A 23,349-nucleotide genomic window follows, 5' to 3' on the forward strand; every position below is an offset into this window, starting at 1 on the left:
TTGAGAAAGAAACGCTTGATTTATGTCTCCATAGTATGGCCAATTCTCGCAAATGCATCAACAACTTTGACAATTATTACCAAAAATAATTTAGTCAAACTTCGACAGATACAAAGCAAATATCTTCGTATAAACGGCACTTTCATATTTATTGTTATAAATTCTCATATTTATTGTTATTTTAAAGTGTTGTTATTGTAAATTATTGTTAATTATTATTGTTATTATTCTAAATTATTGTTATTGTAAATTATGTCATATTTATTGTTATTAAATATGTATTCTCATATTTATTGTTATAAATGCGCATTTATACGTGTGTAATCAAAGACTTTACGAAGACCTAAAAATTAAAAAAATTGACAAGTTTCTTAATAAAAACGTTTACAAGAAACCTAATACCTGGTATCATCTGAGAAATTTAAAGTTGTTTGAAGGAGAAATATCCGAAAGACAAAGAATTGCATCCTTACGCAGCCCACCTAAGTGACTTAAATTTCCCTCGTAATGCATTCCTGTAATTGCATATATTGTACATCATTTATATTTTGTATTTTACTTCAAAATTTTGCTGTTACATATTGTGTATCATATTCCTCATATTCTGCAAACTTATTAGGAATTAACTCTCCAATTATGTCTCTAACTGAAGACTTTGTATGGCTGTAAAAGCCTGAAGGTAAAGTATTCTTCTAATTTCTAATCTTTGTCAATTTTCTTCTTGGGAACTTATAGTTAATGTTCTCCACATGTGAAGCGCCTTTAAAGCACCCATTTATAAAGAGGGATTCACATGCAAATCTTGCGCTATCGCAGCATAATGCGTTCGATTCGATTCGATTGTTGTAGCTGTATTGCTTTTTGATGATACAATTTGTTTTTGAAACTTGTTTTTATTCTGTTAATAATCCCTGCGGTCGTTTTGTGCAAGTAACTATTTAAAAGCTATGACGCTGGTCTGTAATTTAGGATTATTTCATATATTACTGGAAGTGTGATTTATTTATTACTTTTTGTGTTTTATTGAAAAGCTAGAAATCTCGGCAAATTTTTCTTAGCTTTTAGCTCTACAAAAACATTGTGAAAACTTTCATGACCTATGTCTTATATAGCTGAAGATTTTCAATTCAATTCTTCTCAAGAAACTGTTGTTTTGGGATAAAACATTAAAATCGAGAGAGGAACTTTTATAATAAGCGTAACAAAAGGACGTAAGAACTAAAAATCTTCCAAGAAGAGCCTATTATTATCAACTAGTTTAAATGTTTACACGGAAGCCAGGATCAAATCAATATTTCTGAAATAAAAGTCTGTAAAACGTTTTTAATAATTCAAATAATATCCAAAGGCCAAAAGCCATCTGAAACAATGAAATAATTTTATAATATACGTATGTATATATATGTATTGTAGCAGATTATTATTGTGTACTCTTCTGAATTATCCGAATATTATGTTTTTCAGGCCGTATTTGATTTGTAATTACCCTATTATTGTTTAGTTACCAGTTTGTTGTGGCTGCAAGTTAATTATTTCGTTTCCTCAAACCTTATATGCCTCTTAACATAAAATATTTATGGTTTGATTTATTAGATTGCGGTAAAGCAGTCGAGAATTATTTGCCTTGGGGGAGTGATGCCTTTGTGGAGGAAGTTTTAAGGCAACTGGCTCGTGTTAACCATGGGGAAAAATTCTAAAACACTCATGTAGCCAGCCTGTTCGCCAGGATTCGAACCCTTCAGCCCTGGACCAAACTACCTGTGTTTAGTAACATAAAATGTTACCCTGCATTAATATGAAAAACAAAAATCTACCCCGCATGTTTGAAGGATTAAGCATATTTAAAACGAGATACTACTTCCTTTCTCTATTTATTTCCTGATCGAACATAAGTAAGAAATTTAAAATAATGTTTTTGGAAATTCGTCACTGCATTCGTCTTACTTCTTTCAGTATTTGTTTCATTATTTGATCGTGCATAAATAATACAATGTTAAGGTACTTTTGTTGCTTAAATTTAAATTATCGTTTTTCTGTATTTTATGAAACCGATAGACAGCTAAATTTTTGTTTTTTATATTTGGTGATGAAGTTAGAATTTTGCAGATGTCGCTGCTGTCTTCCGTTTACCGGCGTTCGATTTTTGAATAACGTATACTATTTTCTTAAATAAAATAATAATTAAAAAAAATTGTTAATTATTTCCATCTTTTAAAAGTTAGAAATCTCTACGGAGTTTGTGGTATCACAGTGATCTTTTTCTGTTTTTGGCACTATATTCGGCCAACAACAACCAACTCACCCTTTGTTAGAGAGTGTTGCTTCAACAACGTTGATTGTGCACGCGCCATTTTCATTGAGTTTAAAACAAAGCTTAAGTCGTTGATTCTTTGTTTATTTTCACTCTAAACAAATATGAGTTCTCCAGCAAATGCCACTGACGTTGAGAGGAACGCCGTCGATAAAGAAAAAGGAGCAGGAGATAAATCAGAATCCCTCAAAAGACCGGCATCAGATGTAAGTGTATTCCTGTATGTAATACTGTATATTAGTGCTAGTTTCGGCGGGCTCCATAGTTAAGCGGCGAAATTACTTTTTTTGTTTTACCCTGTTTGAAAGTAATAAAGTTTAGAGTTTTGAGTAGAATTTAGCATTTCACAACTATATGATCATTAAAATGTTATTTTTAATACTGTAAATTCGCCTTTTATGTGTATTTGAAAAGAATTTATGAAACGACCTTTTGTTCTTTTCTTATTCTTGATGAAACAATTATGTTACTTTTACGTAAAGAAAATTTTAATCCGCTGTATTTTATAACATTGCATTTATGAATTGTCTTTGAACTTTGAAGATAAATAACTGTCATTTGTATTCATTAAAGTATACACCGATTGCTTTCTTTTAAGCTGCTAAGTTTCAGCGTGGTCGAGAATCATTGATATCTGTGAATTGATTTTTAAAAAGAACATATATTATGTTTCACCACTAATTCACGATTATTTTCTATACTGTGGTGAGATATTTTTGAGTGTCTTTAAATGCAATGAGAATATAAAAATCGCATTTTCAAGAATTTTTTAGTTGGAGGACTGTTTCAGTATTGCTGTATGAGAACATAGTTTAACTTAATACCTGTACTGTAAAGCGGTTTTGTAAAAACATCCAAGTTTACAAATTACAAGTTTTTGTTGATATATTTCTTACATTAATCTTATTGTGTCTGTATTTTAATTTCATTTCAAAAATTAGTTTTTACATGTAACGAATACAAGTGATGAAGAGCTACTAACTTTTGTAATTAATTGGAAAATACTGATAAAATACTACTGTTAAGTAAAAAGTGTTCTTCATATTACCTGTAACTTCGTTTTCTAGTTTTATGTGATAAGAATATAGAATGCAGAGTGTGATAAGAAGAATAATTTAAGAATACAGTGTATGATAATCAAAAACTATTTGAATGAGGCTCCAAATTGAAATGTTTATATTACATTGGTTAAAAATTATCTTTGAGCATTAATCTGAAAACTTTACAATTTTTTTTAAAGAAAAATATATAAAATAAGTTTCAAAGCTATGAAGGAACATTGAGAACAATTCTGTTTGTAAAATTTATTATAAAATATATTCTAAAATAATTTTATGAAATAAAATTCTCCAACCTATTAACCTAAAAATTACTTTCTTATGGCATAAAAACAGCTGTTTATACATAATGGTAAGGTGGTTAAAAAATTAATATTCTTTAAGAATAAGCAAATGCTTACAAAACAAGCATAATTTAAAGTGATGCATTTAAAAGTTGCAGTATTTAACATTCAAGTATTTTAAAAAATATCATTAGCCAAATTGTTACACCATTTTCTTTATTAAAATTATTATTATTATTTATTAAAAAAAGAAGTTGACTGGACATCAAAATTTCTGGTTGTGGATAGTTAGCCCACAGGACCTTTAATCAACATGGACATTTATCCAACAGCATGTTTAGCTGATACTGTGTATAGACAAACAAAACAAAACAGCAACAGTGTTTCATTAAAATTTGTTCATATTTATTCGGAAGAAAAGGCTGTTTCTAGGGTATCCAACGAAATTGTCTATGAATAAATACCATATTTGTTTACTTAATTGAGTATTTAAGAAATTGTAGATTATAAAATTAGACACACAAAACAACCTTATTTTGGCATAGATTTTGAAATCATGTTTTAGAGTAATCAGATATAGGTCTCTATTAGAAAAGAAAATTTCAGCAGTTGGAAGAACGAAATGATTTTATATGGAATGAGCGGAGCAAAGCAAAAACAAATGAAACATAAATTGGATTTCTTTGAACCTTTTCACATTAACGATTTTTTCTTTTTTTTTTTAGTTAGTGACATGAATTTTTCAACACTTTTAAAATTCCAATATCTTAGCTTTTGACGTTTCAGTATTATTTTCCATGAATGATCACATTACATTTGTTTTCTATGGCTTATGGAGGTGAAACTTTGTCTCATGCACATGTGTTGGAATGGCATATGAGGTTTTCAGGGAAAAGGACAAAACATGCATGTCAAAATCAAAATTCAAGGCAATGTTATCTTCTTTGACATTAATGGACTAATGATTGAGTGGGTTCCCAGTGGTCAGACTGTTACGGAACACTACTACACTGAAGTACTAAAAAGAGTTCATGAAACAATTAGGGGTTAATCTTTGGATTATGGTAACTCGGCAAAAATTTGGTCACCAACCCTGCTACAGCAACCTACTAGTTTTTGTTTGGACGCCATTTTGTTTTCACGAAGTAAAGGCATGTTTTTTTTTTTTTTTTTTTTTTTTTTTTTTTTTTTTTTTTTTTACTCAACATTTCCAACAATCTGCTAGCCAAATTACGCTTATGCTAGAACTTTTATGGAATAAAAGTGCTTAATCGTGACGAAGATTAGGTGCGAAATTATGACAAAGTGCAGAATCGCCCACTACTTGCCGCGTTTTTACGAATTGCACATACACAGTATCGTCCATGTACACGTCGACCTATTTTCACTTTAAAAAAAATCCCAGAATTGCACAAAAATGGCATTGCGCACACTCTTGACTATATCCATGTACACTGCTAGCTATATCCAAGTCCTAGCTAGTAACCTTTATCGCCTTACCAAAATGTCGCCAACCAAACTACCTGTTACCATATTCCAAAGATTAGCCCAATTAGGGAAGAAAAGGCCACAGTTGTGGAGTGATGGATGGCTGTTGCACCAGGACCAATGCACCCACTCAAACGGCCCTATCTGTCAAGCAATTTCTGCCCAGCAAAAACATTACTGTGGTGGGGCATCCGCCTGATTCACCTGATTTGCCTCCATGCAACATTTTTTTATTTCCTAAATTTAAATCTTTCTTAGAAGAAAGACATTTTATTTCAGTTGAAGAGGTTCAGGCAAAATCGGAGAATCTCCTGAAGGGCCTTCCAAAAAACTCGTTCCAGAACTGTTACCAGCAATGGCAGCACCGAATGCTGAAGGGGACTAACTACTTTGAAGATGATAATGTCACGGAGAACTGATTTCTTAAGTACAATGATTTATTGGACCGGTCTTCTTCTCCCCCCTTTTTTTTTTTCGTTGTCACATATTGTATAGAGGTTGTCAGAGTTAAGATGATGTGGATAGCCCTAATGTTTCATTAACAGAAAGACTGTGGAATGATCTTGCTGAAGAATTTATGGTAGGGGAGAATGGAAGAATGTAATGTTTGTTCTTTCTGAAATGGAGATCTTATTGCAGAAGGAAATATTTCTGCGATGAAGAAAAGAGAAACTAGTTTGTAAGACAATGAGAACTTACTGTGTTCAATATATGTAGATCTGAAACACTGAATTTTCTTGGATGATGAACAAATTAAAAAGGCAAAGAAACTCATCTATGAACTTTCACTAAGAATGAAATTATTCTCAAAACAATTGGAGTATTCAAATCAGGACAGTTTAAACTGCAGACATTGCAACCGATTTTCTATCATCCTCCTCCAGTGATGAATTAGATTTTGAAAACTATTTGGATGATATTGAAAAGGCTAGGGCAAAGCAAATGAAAATAAAGAACCAAAAGTATTAGATATAAAAACAAAAAAATACAAACTAGATTTCTACACAGCCTTTGAAGAAATAGAGAAATAGGATTGCTCTTGCAAGACACTTCTTTTAGAACTTATAAAAATCTGTCCAGAAAAGTTAAAAGAAGTAGCCCTAACAGTAACAGCTAATCTTCCTACGCACGTTAGTAAGGAAAGATTCTAGCTCTGAAGTTTATCAAATCAGATCTATGGTCTTCTAACAAAGATCTTGCCAAAGCTATACTTTTTTCTTAGAAATTGTTAATGCTGGTTTTTCCATTTCAAAATAAATGCTAATTAATATAAATAATTCGCCGTCAATTTTTTCTTCTCTAGCATCTATTATTTCTTTTATATTAAAAAAATAAGGCATAGCACATGTTTACATTCATATATGAAGGAATATATCTTTAAAAATTCCAGGAGGAGTTGGTCATTTTTCCCTACTGACTCCACAGCCTTTTTTTGTAATCCAAGATAATTTCAGGTATACTGGTGTCATTATCAATATTTGGTGTGTCATGCATTGTTAAAAGCAGTATAATAACTGTTTTTGCAAGGAACATGTGTATCTTTTTGAAAGCCTGCTCGATCTAACCATCCTTTTTTTACATGGCAAAAACTCTGGTAGAATTTCTCTTTTTTTCTTTTTCAGGGTTCCTACAAATGCCAGCTTTTTTTTTGTGGTAGCGAGTGGAATATTTCTGTCATAATTGTCTAGTTACATTTCTGCATTAATTTTCAACCAGTCATTTTACAATATGTAGTGGAGAACATTTTTATTCCGTATTTTGAAGGTTTATTGGAGATATATTAAATAAACTGGCAACGACCACAAAAGATGCTACATTTCATCTGTTATAGCAAATTTATTCATACTATAGCAGTCATAGTCAAAAATTGTTCATATAGCTGCTAGTTTATCTATCTTAAACATGTTTTTTTAAATTAAAGACATCGGGTTAGAAATAACTTGTGACTGCCCTTGCAATTTGCACTCCTGTGTCATCGTTTGTAAATAACTCCTTGGCATTGGCATGATGCATTTTTTTACTCCTATCAAATACAATAATCCAAAATATGCCATCATTTCACATCTTGTATTATCCTGGCAATCTCTGTCTCTCGAGTAATCATGTTTCTCTCTAAGAAGAATTATATATTGGTTTATACACTTCAGGATTTCATCAATCATACTTGCACCTATCATCTTCATAAAAGGTCTGATTTCATCATCTGTATCTTTTGCAAAACTTTTTATACCAGGAAGAACTTTCACAGTGTTCAACTTTTTAATTTTGGATAACTTGGCATATTGCATTTTACATCATCTAGTAATTTTGTCTTTGCCAATATAAAGTCTTCATCTTCAGTTGATTCTTCTTCATTGTCTTCAGACATAGATTGCTCAGATTCACTGCTGATACAATTTATTTTGATATTTTCCTCACGAAGTTTGCTGTCATTGTTCAAAAACGCTTCCGCATCAGTCCTTTCATTTTCTTTGTCAGACAATTCTTGAAGAATAAGGAGGATATCTTTCCATTTTACCAGTTTTGAGGACATATTGCCAAAAATATAGAAAATACATAATTTTAAACTTTGTACAATAAAATAGTAATTCGGTATAATGTGCATAAAAATTTAAAAGACAAAAAAAGAATAATTATTACATCTACTAGAAAGAGTGGGCGCGCATCCTAAATTTTACGAGTGAAATACGATACTGCATAAAACTTAGGCAAACACTGAAACTTGACCTTTGAAACAAGATAAACCCATTTAATCCCAAAGAGATGGAACACGTAGAGGAATAGCAGTGATCTACAGATATTTTCTATGCTGTACATAACTGTTAAGATATAGTGCATCAGTCATAAAATTTGGGCATATTCGCCTGCTGGAAGGTTAAAAGAAACATCCTTAAAAGTATTTGTGTGTTGCTGCCCGTCTGCTGCAAGACGACCACCCGACAGAATGTTTGCAGTTGTGTATTGCCACAAAAACAAAACTCTAACCCATTATCTTACATCTTGAAAAATATTTTTTTTCCCCCCTATCTTGAAGCATTGTGATAAATTGGCAATAAATGCATTTTGATACTTACTTCAAGTGAAATACTCCTTATAACTTTTTTTTTTTAACATTTTTGCCTTTCCCATGATCAGATTTGGCAAAACAATGGCAGTAAACTTTCATCTGTCTTCCACAATAGTAAGTGACTGCAGTTATACATATTGGCAAGAATAGTTCTCTAGTTACGCCTTTCTGACCTGCTCCCATTCACCTTCATAAAAATATTTAATGTTTTTAATTAGATATATTATAAATTGCATTTTTATGTGAATAGGCTGATTGTATGAATATTTTCATAATGTTTCCTTTGTGATACATGAAGGCTAGACTTGCTTTTATGGAACTTAATAGATAATTAAGAATTAAAAATCCAAAATGCTCTGTAATTTCAAAGAGAGAATTAAGAGGAAATCAAGTATGATTTTACAGTAAACTCTCCAAAACAAACTCGTTACTGTATGACCCATTATTTGTTATTTATTAAGAACTATTTTTATATTGATTCCCATTTTTTTCTTTTGTAGTTAAATGATACTGGAAAGGAAGAAGCAAAACAGAAATTACAGAAGGTTGGTAAATTCATTTATTAATTACACATGTGTAAGTGTTTCTATAAATTTTTGTATAACTTAACAAATCTAATGAGAAGCTATTCTGTCCAGTTTAGTTCAGACTATGATGCTGTTGATCTTAAATATAGTTAAATATAGGCAATCCTGAGTAAACCTGAATATTTTTTTAAAAAATTAAAAACCTATGATTATGAAATAATGAAATCAAAAACTGCTGTTCACATTATTTCAAATAGTTGCTATTTAAAGGTTAATGTATTTTAGGAGACTGATTAGAATTTGATTAGAAAACTGAAAGTCCATGCCAAAAGTCCCAAGGTGTGCAATTTTTTTTTCCAAGTTTTGTGAATTTCGTATTATAAAAAAAAGATTGGTACTTTTCCCGTTTTGCCGGTGCAAATGATAAAGTCGCCAATAATGGTACAACTGATACCAAACGGAATATTTACGCTGGTAACCTTTTACCCTTCATTTTCAAAACAAGTCGCAGCCATTTCTTATCAGATTGATTGTTTCTTTCAATACTGGTACAATTATATAGAATTTTTAACCAGATAGTTCAATTTTATGCCCCAAGGCCATTTGAGGTAAGTAAGTAAATTAGAATGTAATCACACCGCTCATCCGAAGGCAAAAATATGGAAAAGGCAAAGTCAAGGGTTAAATTCATTAATTCTAATTGAGAATGCACTAGCGAAGTAAAGCACTGCAGTTTTACATAATTTCTGAATAAAAGCTGTTCTACGAATTGAAGTAATTCTTGCATTTAAACTTGTATTCTAAATTAAGAGTTAACTTGAAATTAATGTAATTAGAGAGAATTGAATTTTTGTAGCGTAGTCTACGTGAGATATCACTTGGGGTCACATGATATGAACCAGCGAATCAGGGTGTTCAACCGTGAAAGCATAGTAAATTCTTAAATTAATATCTTTTTACTTTTTACAAATTTATTGGCTTTTTACAAAATTTTAAACCATGTTAAAATGTTTATGCCTTCAAAATAAAAAATTCTTAAAACTAACATTTGTTAACATTTTTTATGTGTATACTGTATGCTGCCGCCAACAAAGTCTGCGTGGCGAGATTTGCGCCAGCGAAACGGAAGAGTACCGAAAGATTATTATATTTTAAAAAGCTAGAACAAATTGAAAAATGTGAAAGCAATAAATTTCTTGTTGGCAATTTTACAAAGAAAATGCATAAAGTAAATCATTTTGTAATGAAATATATAATTTTATATTAAAAAAAGGTATTTACATATTATCCTGTCAATCCAAAACTGATGCCAGATAATGTGGTTTAGCATCAGTTGTAGATAAGCATATCATGTTCTGCACTTCGTGAACAGTGTTATAAATTAACTATTACTGCTGTATTTTTTCTTGCGTTTTCAAAGGAAAAAAGTAAGATTTCTGTAGAATCAATCTGTGAGTGCAGTTTACTAGCTTTACAGCGGGAGAAAGAACATTTGCTGAATATGGTGGACTAAACAGTAATAGATTGGAACAATCAACTTGCGAGATGAGATGTTTGTGCTTGTAGCCTTCTAAACAGAGTATTGGTATTTTACGTTCTTAGGTTGCGTGTATCTTTCTCACTGTAAAGTCAGCACTCAACTAATCCAGATATAATTATTATTTTATTACAGGCCCATCTTATTTTGGCAAATGCATGATAAAACACACCAGCATCAATTCTCCAGTTCCATGTGCTACCATTTCCACAACAAGAACAGGAGACAATACGTCACACAGCTTGTTCACAGATAAAGTTTATACTGAATACATACAATTAAATATAAAATGTGTTTAAAATTATAAAAATTATGAATTAAATCTTAAAAATTATATACTATTATTTAAATGTTAATTTTACTCCTGAACCTTTTTTATACATTATGTACATCTTATTTTTAAACTTAGCATGTGCTATTGTTAAGCCTAATTTAGGGACTAAAAATGCCGTTGGCTGGTGCTGCCATCTGTTGAGGGATTTTAAACTGTTTGTTGTTCCAACATTACTCTCTTACCAGTAACATTAGTTATGATACAATGAAGCGTGACGTTCTTAATACAATCAATAGTTATGATTTTGGACACTGAAGTTAATTTTCATATTAATATAGAGCAGATATTTATCAGGTCAAATAGTTATTCCTGGAATTTTAAAACAATGGATTCAACTAATCAAAATTATATTAAGTAAACTGACCTTTGCTCTAAATCTTAAAAAAAAAAAAGCAAAAATAATTTATCACTGAAATTTATGTACAAGGTAACATAATTGCATGGGCCTGATTTAGTACTCTAAAATATATACAAGCATTAATCCTGAAATCTGACAGGCTTTTTGATTTCTCTACCTGTCGTGTAGTAGGTTTGGTGTTGGATGCAGTATCAAAAGATTTGTCACTAGAAATCTCAGTTTGTTGTTTATGCTCAATCACTGTTTCTGGTATTTTGTCCAAAACTGACAGATAAGCTGGTTTCAATCTGTCAACTGAGAAATACTTGTAACACATTTCTGCACCATGAAAAAGGGTCCTTCATATGGTGGCTGAAGTGCCTTTTTCACACGATCAAGTCTCACAAACACATGAGAACATGATTCTAAATCTTTATTCATAAATATTGTTTGTTAGTAACTGGTGATTTAGCTGGTAAGCTGGTCCATAAAATGTTGTAACTTTGTTACAAAAAATGATTCTGGTTCAACTCTTATGGTAGGCTGATTGAAAAACTCGCCTGGTAACTTTATGTGCATACCATATACCAGGGGTGGCCAAAGTGCGGCTCGCGACCCTGATACAGCTCTCTCAGGCAATTTGTGCGGCTCATGCATGTAAAATATATGTATGAAATATGGTAAACTAAAACTTTTCAGTGTCAAAGGAAATAATTAATTAGTTTAGACTCATTTTACAAAGTTATCAGGGATTTCTTTCTATTTAAAACCTCCACTACTTGTATAATGATGTAAATATGAACTTGTGGCTTTTAGAAAATCTAGATGCGGCTCTCAAACATTCCTGAATGCAAACGTGCGGCTTTTACTGACATGAAGTTTGGCCAACCCTGCCATATATCATTTGGGCTAGTGAATGATTAGTATCAGGATGTATTGCAGCTCTTTATCCTAGAAAGATAGTGGGTAAGATTTCTGTCCATCTAATGTTGCTATGAGCCTTTATTGCAGTTTTTAAAGTTCTGTGAAATCGCTCCACTTTACCTTTGCACTGTAGGTGGTATGGAGTCGTATGCAAAACTTTAGCACCACATATTTTTGCAAAGTTTCTGAACAGCTAAGATTCAAATTGTTTTTCTTGATCTGAGATTATAGAACCAGGCATATCAAATCTACTATTCCAATGTTTGTAAAATGCTTTGGCTACCATTTATACTGTGCTGTCTGATAAGGGAACTACTTCTGTCTAACAGGAAAAATGGTCACTGCATGTCAGATATCTTCCCTTCGGATGGTGGTAATGGACCAATCAGGTCAGCATGCACAACACTGAATCTAGCATCAAGTACTTGAAACTCAGTGAATTTTGACTTTTTATGTCTGTTGACTTTGCTCTTTTGACAATTAACACAAGTCTTGGTTCACTCACGAACTTCTTTCTTCATATTGGGCCAGATAAACTTGTCAGTCATCTGTTTTACAGTTGTTCTGATACCTGGGTGAGCGAAATTATGAAATTGATGAAACATTTGCTGTCTGAATTATTCTGGAATAAAAGGTCTGATCCTGGTTGTTCAGCTGTCACACCATAATGTTTTCCCAAATGGCAATGTACATGATTTAAATTTAAAAGATGTACTACCTGTTCTTATTGTTGCAATTTTTCATTCTTTTCTTGGACATCTGCTGTTGCATTATAATCAATGACTGAGACTTCTATTCGTGGCAAAGCATTTGCAGCTAAATTTTCTTTACCTGTTCTTATTGTTGCAATTTTTCATTCTTTTCTTGGACATCTGCTGTTGCATTATGATCAATGACTGAGACTTCTATTCGTGGCAAAGCATTTGCAGCTAAATTTTCTTTGCCATCAATATGTTGAATATCAGTTGAAAATTCAGATATATATTGAAGTTGACATTGTTGCCATGGCCATGCTTTCTCATTCTTTTGTTTGTATGTATATACCAAGGGCTTTTTATCAGTAAATATGATTCCTTCCAAAAGGTGTTTAAAATGCTTGATAGAAAGATATATCGCTAGCAATGCTCGGTCATAGGTATTATAAGCTCTCTCTGCAGCAATGAGTTTCTTGGAGTAGAATGAAATTGGTTTCCAATCTTGATCTTCCAACTTTTGCAATTCTGATCCTATAGCAAAGTCTGATGCATCTATACACAAAGATAAGGGCAATCAAGGTTTTGGAAAACACAGAAGAGCAGCATTGGCTAAATCAGATTTGCAATTATCGAATTGGCAAATTCCTTCGTCTGTCCATGGAACTTTACAACGATCTTTGTTTTTGGCGCCCTTTAACATTTTGTGTAGGACTGCTTGAGTTTCTGTGGCATTCTTCAAGTAGCAGCGATAAAAGTTGGTCATACCCAGGAATGTACGAAGCTCATGTATTGTTATGGGTAATTTATAATTGCAAATTACTTGAACTTTTTCTGACAGTGGACGAAAACCTTCTGCAGTTATGAGGTAACCCAAATATTCAACTTGAGCAACTCTCATGTCTGATTTTGCTATGTTAATACAAAGTCCATACTGCTGCAATCGGTCAAAAACCAATTTTTATTGCAACTTATGCTCTTCCTCTGATGCAGAGGTGATTAAGATATCATCCAGGTACGAAAATACAAAATCCAATCCACATAATAACTCTGTAATGAAATATTGGAAAGTAGATTGAGCATTACGGAGTCCAAAACTCATCACATTAAACTCATAGAGACCGAAAGGTGTTATAGCAGTCTTGGGTTTGTCCTCTTTGGCAATGGGAATCTGGTAATATGCTTTACTAAATCAATTTTACAAAAGATGGTTTTATCTTTTAAAATAGAATTGAAATCTTCAATTCGGGGAATGGGGGTATCTATTTGGTATAGTTTGCGTGTTGAGACATCTATAGTCTCTGCATGGCATCAGTGTACCATCTTTCTTGCTAATCAAATGGAGGGGACTAATCCACTGCGATTTCGATGGCCGAATGATCCAGCATGAATTGAAATTCTTGCTTTGCTAACTTCAGCTTTTCATGATTCAGCTGTCTTGCTCTTGAGTAACACAGGTTGACCTGTAGTAGTTATATAATGCTTAACAAAGTTGGTTTTGTTAGATCGGGATATTTGCACAATTCAAAATATTTTGATGACTTACTAACAAACAGTACTTAAACTATCATTTTGAATGGCTGTAACTTCCCCATTGACAGAAAAGTTGGTTACACCATCAATTACTCAATCTCAGTACCGTTTGTTGCATATAGCTTATAGTCACAAACTTTAGAGTCAGTTTTAGAAGGGGTACAATTGATACATCAGCACCACTATCGGCGAGGAATTGGCAACCCATTTTTTTGTCTTTTACAAATAGATGGAATTTGCAGCAATTGGATTCCTCTGCAGCAGAACTTACCACCACATCTACTGCTGGGGTCGGTTTTCTGATTCGTTCCAACTGCAGGGGAGGGAACACATTTCTCAGGGAAACACTTTTTACCAAAATGAAAATTATAAAAACACAACTTGCCTTTGGAATCATATGTCTTATGAGATTTACTGCAGCTTCTTTTCCTGAAGTGACTAGCCACGATTAGGACTATGGGACTGTCTTTGCTCAGACTGCATACTTGCTATTTGTAATTCAAGTGAGGAAATTTTCGCAATTAACTCATCCATGCCAGCTGCCTTAACATGGATAGTGGACAATTCTGGGGATCGTGCAGCCATTTCCATAATTTTATCTGCCATTTCTGCCAATTTCTCCAGATATTCTTCTCTTTTAATAAGGATATTCTTAACAGTGTCTGGCATCTTATCCAGCCACAAGCTGTGCAGCACTTTGTCCGATATGTCGTTTGACCCAAGTGAATGCATTTTTCGTAATAACTGTCTTGGTATCATGTTATCTAATTCCAGTCCAGTAATTAAACGACTTATTCTTTTATTCTCACTCTCTTGAAAGTATTCAAAAGTCTTTCTTTTACAGCTGTGTATTTCTGCTTAGGACCATCTTTGACGATATCCCATATATTTTTTTATGAATCGAGGTTCCCATTGTGCGACCAAGTAATTGAATTTTGTATCCTCTGCCTTAACACCACAAATATGGAACTGGGCTTCTACCTTGTAAAACCACGTTTCGTGCTTATCAATCCAAAATGGTGGAATTTTGATGTTAACTGAACTTGCCTCAACCACGTTTCCTGTTTCTGTGGTATCATCCGGCATGTTGATTATATGTCCAAAGTCACTAATTATTGGTATTTTACATTCTTAGCTTGTGTGTAGCTATCTCACTGTAAAGTCAGCACTCAACTAATCGAGGTATAGTTATTTTATTACAGGTCCATCTTATTTTGGCAAATACATAAGATAAAACACACCAGCATCAATCCTCCAGTTCCATGTGCTACCATTTCCACAACAATAACAGGAGGCAATACGTCACACAGCTTGTTCACAGATAAAGTTTATACTGAATACATACAATTAAATATAAAATGTGTTTAAAATTATAAAAATTATGAATTAAATCTTAAAAATTATATACTATTATTTAAATGGTAATTTTACTCCCGAACCTTTTTTTATACATTATGTACGTCTTATTTTTAAAGTTAGCATGTGCTATTGTTAAGCCTAATTTAGGGACTAAAAATGCTGTTGGCTGGTGCTGCCATCTGTTGAGGGATTTTAAACTATTTGTTGTTCCAACAAGAGCTTCGATCAAAACTGGAGGGCTTAGCAAAATGATAGAAATAGATGAAAGCCTGGTATTCACATATTAATGCAACCGCCATAGTAGAACTCTCCAAATTTTCAAAATTTGTCAAACTTTGATAGCCATGTTCATAACCATTCTTCCAGTATCAGTTCTTCAATCAAGTAATGCTGCCCTCTTTTTTGGGGGCTGAATAAAGTATGAGCTTGTGGCATTTGCCAGGAATGGAAGAATCGGCAATAAAATTTTTGACAGGAATACAGAATTTTGCTGAAATTTGTATTAAGAGAACAAAGAAGAAAAACCTTTCATAGATAGGTGTTGTTGCCGAGGCAGCATGAAGCTGAGTCTTCGCAATTCTCTCTCTCTCTCTCTCTTTTTTTTTTTTTTTACAAAAACAGATTGCTTCTTTAATAATTAAAATTTGTGTTTTAAATTTTTAACGTATGTTTTTGTTTCACGTGTCAATAATGTTTACTAACTTAAAACAAATATCAGTAGTATGGGAACTTAACCTTTTGTCTTTCTTATTGTACGTAAAAAATAGCCAAATTGCACCAAGGTGTTTGAGTTAATACATAAGTACCAAAACCCTTTTTCTAAAGTGCAAAAATGAAGCAGGTGAAATACTTTCACAACAGTGGATGTGTGGTGGATTCTGCATAGAAACTGAAAAGTGTATTTTTGTAAGAGTTGCAGATAGAAATGCACCTCAGAATTTTGCAGGAAAGATTGATTCAGCATTTGTGAGGTCTTCACGAACTTTCATGAATGAATGGTAGCTAACTTTCATGAACAATACATAAGTGTTATAAAAGATGTGAAGTATATAAAGGAAAACAGTTTTCAAAAAAAAAAAAAAAAGTACACATTTTTCAAATATCTTTCACAATGTTAAAAATTTAAGATTTGTGTGCTTCCTTTCAAAATTAAACCATTATTTTTCTGGCCAGTTACATTTTGTTCTAAATTTGTAGAAAGTTGCAAATGTAGAGCTTTCACTATTAGGAAAATCATACATTGATCCAAAACTTATATTTGATGACAAAGCTTGAGCGACACAACTTAATTTTCACCTAAGGATACAAGTTTGGTAGCTTTTGTAAAATTATTTTTAGGGATAACTATAAAAGCCAGTTATTGACAGAATATGGTAACTTGCCTCAGTACTGAATCTTGATTAGAACTCTAACCTGCTACTGAATATGAAAACTGCTTGTCAATAATTTTCAAATATTAGTGATCTACGTATCCTGAACTGTAGAACAAATATAATGCAGTTACATAACATCACAGTTTTTACTCAGTTTATCTGATTTTAGCATAGTTGCCCTGTCTTTTAAACCAACAAACAATGGTAAATATCTTCTACAATCAGTATTTTCTTTTGTAGTGACTTTGCCATGAACCTAACAATTTTCATTTTTAGTCTTTCGTAGTTTTGCAATTTCATTAATTGTGAATTTAGGGTTAACGTGTGAAAGACAATATAGAGGATTTCGGGCATTGTTATCTTTTCAGTCTTCTGCTTTTTTTGGGGGGGGGGGATCTTTGTACCTCTTGAAAGTAAAAATAAAAACGTTCTTCTGAAATTGAATTATAGACTCCTTATATCATGGGTTAAGTCTTTAATGTTTCTGATACAAGATACTGATAATTGCAAGAGTTTGATAATTTGACTGTATATTACATGAAAAATAATGAATATTTTTAATGTGAATTTTGTTCTTTGAATACCAGAGCATCTGTATCATGAACATAAAATTCATAGATCATTTTTACATTTCTACAAATTTAACAGAATAAATACAATAACTTCAGTAATACAATTCAAATGATGCAATAAAAGAGAAAAATTGGTTGAAAGTTAAAAAAACTGTGTCGTATTTGGACAGAGTTTTTCATGAAATTAATTTTTAAGTGAATCATGTTTACAGTTTTTAAAGGAAGCAGTTTGGCTTTTCTCATACAGATTCTCAAATTATAATGGTCCTTAGAGCAAAAAGGTCATGTAATATAAACATTTTTATTGACTTGAGAACTTCTGAGAAAGGAAATTAGACAAATTTTAGAATTGATTTTCTAAACAATAAAAAGAAAACTTTACAGCAATTCTGGTGACCTGTGTGTCATTTGCAATGGGCAACAGATCCAAATATCTGCAAGATTAGAAGGGTAACTCTTTTGCCTGTAGTAAATTGTTTGGATTCTGCTTAACTCCCTAGGTCATTATCACTTTCAAGGATACTGTAAACCCATGGTGTTGCACATAGAAATCCTTATTTCTAGGGACATTGGCAGTCTTTAAGACCAATCAGGCTTTTGTAATGGGAAACAAATCCAAATACCTTCAATATCGGAAAGATTACACTTTTGCATGCAGTAAGGTATTTGGATTTTACTTGGTAGACTTAATATCAACTTCCAATGTCGTTTAGCATTCGTTGTGTTGCACTCCATGTTGCTACATGACTGTGAAACAAAAGCTAACTACAACAAGAGAAGGTGAGCACAGCACTAATGACCACAGACCTGAGAAAACTGTGCACTTCTACATGCATTGGGATAAATGACAAACAACATGACATGCATGACTTTTCACTCTCCTGAGCAGCAAAGGGTCCAGTTGGGCATCCTCACGCATTTTGATTACAGTGCAGGAACACAAGGGCTTGCAACTGTACTCGTAGCACAAGATCAACCATAACGACCAGTCATATTCTCTCGTATCACATAAAAAATGGTAGCAGTCCCAGTTGAATCAGGTGCTTTTCCCTGGAAGTTGATCCAAAAATCTACAAGATGTGAAGCACAGCTGTGCTTGATAATATAGTTTGACCACTTCATGTCATTTGACAACTCTTAAAGTACACTAGGAGCTTGCATTGCTGTTCCCTTGCTACTAGATGATGCCATGAGGCAAAAGCTGACCGACAGTGGAAGGCAAGCACACTCTGGGACCGCCAACAGCATCAACTTTGTGAAGAAAATTATACAAAAGAGGTCATCATATTAATGCATACACTGATATTTGAAATTTTCTTTCTCAAAACCAATCTTTATGTTAAATTTGTTGCAAAACCACCTTTTTAAAGCACACAGTGTAGTCCCATGCTGATATGAATTAGGTATTCTGTAATAAAGGTTGAAATATTTGTTCTGTTTTAAATATGCTTTATGCCAAGCAAATTTAGCAACAAATAAGACATGCTGAATAGGAAGATGACCATGTAATTTAGGTTTTCTTTGTAATCACATTTATTTATATTTTCTTTGTGATAGCAGTCAGGTTTTCAATTAGGTGTATCATGTGCATACCCCTATATTGATTTTTTAGTTTCACAGTATAGACTGTAACTGAAGACAAGTAATGGTTGAGTAGTTTTAAAGTACATTGAGAAGGATTAAAGATTATACTAATAGCTAATTAATTCAAAGTTAGCAAAAAAAAAAAGTCAAGCCAACATTACAAATTAATTCGTATCATAATGTTAATAAAGAAAGCTTGCATAATCTGCTTACTTTAGGATAAATTCCATTACATTTAAAAATTTTCATTTATTTTTATGCATTTCATACTTTTTATCTGCTGTAGTTTATAATGCACATAAAAATTTGTGTTAAAGTTTTGAACTTTGATTTTTCTTAATAATTTCTAAATTTTTAGTTTCTGTAACTAATTTGAGTTGCATAACATCAATAATGCTTTATAATTCTTCATTTTCATATTTTATGTGCTTTTGTGGACTTATGTTGAATTTTTTTAAATATTAAATTAGTTTTTAAAGAATTTATTGCATTAATTTTGCGTCTATGTACTTTTTTTGCACATTAATTTTGTATTATTGTTGCAAATCTAATATTACTTTTTCTTTTCTTTACAGACAGACAAAGGTTAGTTATTTGAGGATGAAATTTTACTATATCTGAATATAAAGTGGGTATATTTATATATAACATATGAAGTGTTAAAAAGTTTTTCTTTCTCTTGTAAAAAGTTTTTCTTCTCTTCCTGCATATATGGTAGGCCCTATGTGATCTTTGTAAAGTACTTATTGTTTGTACTTTCAATTCCTTGCACATAATTAAACTTCTTTGCTTGCTCTATGCATCAGCTATGAAATATAAATAGTATGAGTAATAGCAGATGGAAAACAAATTATGCATAACAATTGAAATTTCAGAGCCAGCATTGTTAGTCTAACTAATATTCTTAATATTGTTGTATATTCCTCAAAGAAGAATGTATTTGAAAATGTATGTAGGTTATTATATCAGATCATTAACTGATTTAGGTAACAAATGTATTGAGAGAAGTGTATGGAATGTTAAGAGAAATTTTTCACTAAATACTGAACTACATGAAAGAATTTAGTGTTAACATGTTATTAACATGGTTGTCATATAATGTAATGGCTCTTCAGTGTATAATTTTGTCTTGCATATAATAGTTGTCTTATCTTATTTATAATGTGTACAATAAAAGCATATTTAGGCTTTATGCTATTTGCATTTTAATTTTTTATGGAATAGGTTATGTAATTCTCTTCCTGTATGAAGTAAAGCAAACTTTTTTTTTTAAATCAAGGATGCATTTACGAAATATTTTATTCAAAATCCCTTCCTTTCCAGATCATTTGTCATTATCATAATGCTTCTAAAATTGCTTGAGATTAACTGAGGGATATGAGATTTATTGTGCATGATAAATGCAGATATTTCAGAACTGCATAGTTTATGCTTAGAATAATTTTAAAATATAACATTTGAAGCTTTCTTTTACAATTTCTAGATATTTGGTATGCAGAAATATAAATTAAGATTATTTTTTCTTTTCCCTTCCTGAAAATGAACATTATAAAACAGCTTACAACTGCTGTTGAGCATGTATATGATATATCAGGTGCAGAGTTGCCAACTCTCCTGATTTCTGACCATATTTCCTTCAGCTTAACTTACAGTATATTTCTGCTGATTTTCTCTTATTCACAATTTCTATGTAGCTTAGTTTAATGCTTCATTATTTGAACCCGAAAGAGTGGTTTTTTTCAATTTGAAAGATTCCCCCCCCATATTACATGTAAAAGCACACATAATGTCTTACTGATGGCCCCAGTGATTAAACTTGTACTTCAAGTTTATGCAATGTATAGCGCGACTAATGGGCATTGCTTTAACGTCTATGAGTAACTCCTTAACAAGCTCTCGAATGGTTGCATGCTGATCTTCTACAAGTTCTCGCAGGTAGGCCTCATCAACATCAGTAGGCTGGCCAGAGCGAGTGCTCTGCTTCTTGAATGTCATAGCTCTTGTTTTTGAACTTTCGGTACTAATCCTTCATAGTGCTATATGATACAGCATTTGTACTTTAAGCGTGCACATGATTGATGTTTTGTTGCTGACTTTTTGTGACATAACTGGAAATAAATTATGGTTTTAATCTGGTAGCGTGATAGTGCCATTTCAGACATTTAATGATACTTTTTCACAACATGGTGTTCTAAAGCAAGTCTCTTTCAAACGCCAGATATCCCTTGACAAAATGTAATTAAACATGTCAACACAAACTATTTGTGGTGGCGGAAAACTTTCATTAAAACCCAATATATTTCTGAAAAATACTGTGTAGGGCAGTATTTTATTATCCAGTTTCAAATTGAAGCAGGCATGAGTTATACAGAAAAATTATAGTGTCAGTGAGAGAATTTTTCTGTTAGTGTAATTTTTGCAGTTATAGGTAGTATACATTTAAATATTCTTTTTCCCTTAAAAAAAAGTTTTGTTTAATATGTGCTGTATTTCTTTTTTCCATTGTTTAATTACATCTCTTCTGTGGTACTCTTAGTATGTGTTCTGTTGTATTAAAACACATAAAGAGAAGTAGTTACAGTTTTTATCCTTGTAAATTTTATGGTGATTATTCTGTTCAGAATTTTTTGTTTTCTACCAGGATTGCCAGATTATGCAGCTTTTCGCAAAATTGTTACTTTTGACAGGTTTTTTCTGCTAAGATTTGTTTATACAACTTTGCAAATTTTCTGCTATTTCCTCATTTCTTGCTACTTTTTGTTCCCTAAAGTTTTTTAATGTATTGTAAAGTATGTATATCCTAATGTAATTTTGTATTAAAATTTGTGTATAATAAAAAGTAACTATTTATTTCTATTTAAATAAAATTTGGCAACTGGAAATCCTGCATATGTGGCCCACCGCTTTAAGTTTTCACCACTAGTTGCTGGTATTTCCCCCTGTTGCATTGATTGCTTTGTTTAATATTTAGGTGATCTGTAGGAAGGATTTTGGATGTTTTAATTCATATTATAAATGCTTTGTTAATTAAAGTATAACTGAAAAAATTCAGCATCACTTTTCAAATCAGTTTCTTAATATTATTAAATATTTGAGAATTGGTTAGAAAGAAAATATGCAAAACAGAAACATACTGCAAACTGTGTAAATGTTAACTGAGGTCACATAAAAAATAAACTACTAACTCAAAGAATTATATGTTAAATGTGAGAAAGCAGCAGTGTAATATGAACAAATTAACTGAAAAATAATAGTCTAAATTAACTGCAAATTAATAAAAAGAAGAAATAGAGATTTAAACAATGGAAAATTAGCAATATATTTTTAAGATTTTTGTCAAATAAATATATGTATAAAATGAGCAAGAAGCCAGTTAGTAACTTAACAGCACACAGAGACTGAATTTGTGATGTCATCAGTGTACCTGTGACGTCGGGGAAAATCATGATCATCACGTTAATTTTTTATGCTGTTCTTGCTACTTAAGCTAAAAAGTTTTGCTACCACTTCTTTTTACAGTTTTTTTGTATATTAATTGGTTATGAGGCCTAATTTAAAGATTTTTTAACATTTAAAAAAAATGTATTTTTTATATGTGAAAATATGTAATTTGCATGCTTAATACTGTCTTGCAATTAAACATAAAAATTTTGTATTAATGTTATAGCTAGTGAAGAAAATGGTGAATCAGAACATAAGGAAGAGGAGGGTGAAGATGAATCTAGCAAAGATGATGATGACGATGTAGGGCCAGAAGGGGAAGGAGATGACTTTGATGAAGAAGAGGGCGATGAAGATGGAGCAGAAGATGATGCAGAGGATGATGATGATGATGATGCGTAAAATTCGTTTTTCACGAATTAATATTCATTTTCCATTCATAACATTATGTAAACACGATTTTTTTCACCTTTATTGACATGTACAAAATCAGCACATTTTGTATTAAAAATTTTCGTAATGCATTTTCTAAAAGTTATTTATTTGAAAATGGAACTGATGTAATTTTGAAATGTTTTTAGATAAACATTGAGGACATTGGCCATTCCTAGTTAAATGTATCTATATAACCATATTTTCCATGAATTTTTCAGTGAAGCCCTAAAAATGAACTGGTTTTGATCCTGAAAATATTAGTTAATTATTCTTCTGCATCTTATGAATGTGTGTATGGTTATTGAGATTAACCAGTTCATTCGTACAAGTATCAGAATCATTTTTTTATTCAAAGCGTGAAAGGGTCAATGTAGAAATGCATTTCTTGCTCATAGTTTTCATTCATTCTGTTTTTTACTATGTGTAAATTGTGTGGTCAAAATATATGAATATTTAGTAAACAGAAAGCTATTCTCTTAGATTGATCTCTTGT

The 23,349-nt window shown here is 31.9% G+C and overlaps 1 long non-coding RNA gene across 1 annotated transcript; it reads left to right on the forward strand.

The window, feature by feature from the left end:
* The first annotated feature begins 2,106 nt into the window (after positions 1-2,106).
* Positions 2,107-22,945, forward strand: LOC118188173 (uncharacterized). The gene is made up of 4 exons (XR_015040484.1): positions 2,107-2,517; positions 8,709-8,784; positions 19,556-19,608; positions 22,648-22,945. It is a non-coding gene; the product is annotated as an uncharacterized LOC118188173 (long non-coding RNA).
* Positions 22,946-23,349: the final 404 nt, after the last annotated feature.

Source organism: Stegodyphus dumicola, chromosome 1 (assembly GCF_044657685.1).
Source record: "Stegodyphus dumicola isolate Sdum_Otavi_A_Nest chromosome 1, ASM4465768v1".
Classification (NCBI taxonomy): domain Eukaryota; kingdom Metazoa; phylum Arthropoda; class Arachnida; order Araneae; family Eresidae; genus Stegodyphus; species Stegodyphus dumicola.